The sequence below is a fragment of the Entelurus aequoreus genome, linkage group LG18 (assembly GCF_033978785.1).
Source record: "Entelurus aequoreus isolate RoL-2023_Sb linkage group LG18, RoL_Eaeq_v1.1, whole genome shotgun sequence".
Taxonomy (NCBI): domain Eukaryota; kingdom Metazoa; phylum Chordata; class Actinopteri; order Syngnathiformes; family Syngnathidae; genus Entelurus; species Entelurus aequoreus.
The window spans coordinates 11744960-11748172 of record NC_084748.1 but is presented as its reverse complement, the minus strand read 5'-3'; the positions used below and the strand labels follow the sequence as shown (position 1 = coordinate 11748172).

The window sequence follows — 3213 nt, the reverse complement described above, 5'->3', positions numbered from 1 at the left end:
GATTTAATAAAAAAAAAAAAAAAAAAAAAAAAAACACAAAAAAACCCGATACTGATAATAAAAAAACCGATACCGATAATTTCCGATATTACATGTTAACGCATTTAACATCTCTACTCTTTTCATAAAATTGCCAAAATGTTAAGCTTTTTCTTGTACAATTGAGACGGTTATTGAGTAAAATTTCAACTTGTATCATAATATTGCACAAATGTAAAATTTTGACCTGCGTTGAGTAAAATCACAACTTTTATTATAATACTGCCAAAATTCCACGTTTTTCTTGCGAAATTGTGATCTTTTTCTTGTGAAATTCCAAATCATTTCTCACAGTATGCATATTATGTATATATTACTAATGTTGTAAATACACTTCTTTATATATCTAGAAAGGGTGGTCCTAAAAAGGTAGGCATTTTTTGGAGGTCTCCAGAAGGTAAGAAATACCAGAATGTGTGTGTGTGCGTGTGTGTGTGTGCGCGTGTGTGTGGGACAAAGAGGGAGGCAGGCTGAGAGTTTCCCACAGTTCCTCATCTCAGAGGAACGCCAGCACTCGTCTCCTTCTCCCCGTGAAGCTCCCAGCAGGTAAGACGAGCCACATTTCCCCTCGCCCGCCGCTTAAAAGGATGCAGGAGCACAAGATCTGGCACCGGTTTTTGGCCCGCTGAGGAGACGCGTGTCCGGCACGTAACGGCATGTAGACGTGGCTAAGTGATGGTTAGTGTAGTTAGTGCGTGAGGGGGTGGGGCGCTCAAAGGTGGGGGTTGATGTTGTTAAACTCATCGATGACGTTACGCATGCTAAATATGTTCCAAGTTTGCACATCATTCTTGCAACTGTTTGGCAAGTTGTTTTTTTTAGGGATTTCAACCTCGAGTCTGTATTTGTTTTGGCTGGAAATTCTTGCTGATCTACGGTATAATCCTCTTTTTGTTTACAGACCGCCACAAATGTGCAGTCAGGAGAGTTCGCCCTTTGTTGTCATTTTTAAAAAGGGTTCAAACTCCAACACGGTCGAGGGATCTTTTAACAGTTTGTAAAAGTTTCTAAATATTTTAAATAAATATTTTCTAAATAATCCTCATAAAGATGAGCATGGACGACACAGCAGGGGTGTTACAATTGCTATACCAGTGTTTTTCAACCACTGTGCCGCGGCCGTGGGAGATGATGTCATTTCACCTAATTGGGTTAAAAATGTTTTTGCAAACCAGTAATTATAATCCGCAAATGTGCCGTTGTTGAGCGTCGGTGCTGTCTAGAGCTCGGCAGAGTAACCGTGTAATACTCTTCCATACCAGTAGGTGGCAGCAGGTAGCTAATAGCTTTGTAGATGTCGGGAACATGGTTTGTCGTGATCACAATATGCAGACGACAGCGGGAGGCAGGGTGCAGGTAAAAAAAAGGTATCTAACGCTTAAACCAAAAATAAACAAAAGGCGAGTGCCGCTAAGGAAAGCCATTGAAGCGTAGGGATGGTTATGCAAAACGAAGCTAAAACTGAACAAAAACAGAATGCTGGACGCCAGCAAAGACTTACTGTGGAGCAGCAGACGGCGTCCACAAAGTACATCCCCGTACATGACATGACAATCAACAACAAAATAGGAGCGCAAGACAAGAACTAAAACACTGCAGAATAACAGCAAAAAACTCAAAATAAGTCAGGGTGTGATGTGACAGGTGGTGACAGTACACCTACTTTGAGACAAGACCTATAGTGATGCATGCTTGGTTACGGTTTGAATTCATATACAACAATTGCGAGAACGACTTTTTATTGTCAATATCGGCTACCGAGTTACATTTGTTTATGTTTTCTGCTGGTGGTGTGCCTCGAGATTTTTTCAATGAAAAAAATGTGATATGATATGACTTGGTACAATACTTACAGTACAAACACTTTGTAGGGCGCCACAAAAGACAGCACTGGTACATTCAAAGAAATGAGAAAGACTACTTTATCGTACGCGTTTTTTATCCTACGTATTTTTTATCGCTATCGGTTACGTGTCTGTCACGATACATATTAAAATTGTTTTATCGCGTAGCCCTACTGGTCTGTACTTGGTACAATACTTACAGTATAAACACTTTGTAGGGCGTCACAAAAGACAAAGACTGGTACATTAAAAAAAATGAGAAAGACTACTTAATTGACGCGTATTTTATCCTACGTATTTTTTATCGCTATCGGTTACGTGTCTGTCACGATATATATTAAAATTGTTTTATCGCGTAGCCCTACTGGTCAGTACTTGGTACAATACTTACAGTATAAACACTTTGTAGGGCGTCACAAAAGACAAGCCTGGTACATTCAAAGAAATGAGAAAGACTATTTTATCGTACGCGTTTTTTATTGTACGCGTTTTTATTGCTATCGATTACGTGTCTATCGCGATATAAATTAAAATCGTTTTATCGCCCAGCCCTACTGGTCTGTACTTGGTACAATACTTACAGTATAAACACTTTGTAGGGCGCCGCAAAAGACAAGACTGGTACATTCAAAGCAATGAGAAAGACTACTTTATTGACGCGTTTTTTATCGTACGCATTTTTTATCGCTATCGGTTACGTGTCTATCGCGCTATATATTAAAATTGTTTTATAGCCCGGACCTACTGGTCAGTACTTGGTACAATACTTACAGTATTAACACTTTGTAGGGCGCCGCAAAAGACAAGACTGGTACATTCAAAGCAATGAGAAAGACTACTTTATCGTACACGTTTTTATCGCTATCGGTTACGTGTCTATCGCGATATATGTATCAAAATTGTTTTATCGCCCAGCCTTACTGGTCTGTACTTGGTACAATACTTACAGTATAAACACTTTGTAGAGCGCCGCAAAAGACAAGACTGGTGCATTCAAAGCAAAGAGAAAGACTACTTCCTGACTACAGCAACACACCCGAGGACAAACTGAAATTGTGTATACTTGCAAATGAGACAAGCGTAAGAAAACAAGATTTAACACCTAAATAGTCAAGAGTATATAAAATTAATGCTGATATTGTATCAGATCGATATCGGCCAATAGTCAAGGCTGCAATATTGGCATTGTATCGGAAAAGAAAAGATGGTACCGCGACACCTCTGACACTCACCACAGTTATAGTCCTCCTTTTATTCGGTTCTGTGATGTTTCTTTGGTCTTTCAGACTTCAAAGCACAATTTCCGAAAGGAATGCAGTTTTCTCGCGCC

At 39.6% G+C, this 3213-nt stretch overlaps 1 protein-coding gene across 2 annotated transcripts in view; it reads left to right on the top strand.

The window, feature by feature from the left end:
• Positions 1-503: 503 nt before the first annotated feature.
• Positions 504-3213, top strand: part of c1qtnf6b (C1q and TNF related 6b) — a 19731-nt gene continuing 17021 nt past the window's right edge. Inside the window, exon 1 of one of the 2 annotated variants that reach the window (XM_062026504.1) lies at positions 504-585. The gene's annotated coding sequence lies outside the window, so the exon portion shown is untranslated. The remainder of the gene's footprint in view (positions 586-3213) is intronic. The other variant, XM_062026503.1, reaches the window with a different exon arrangement.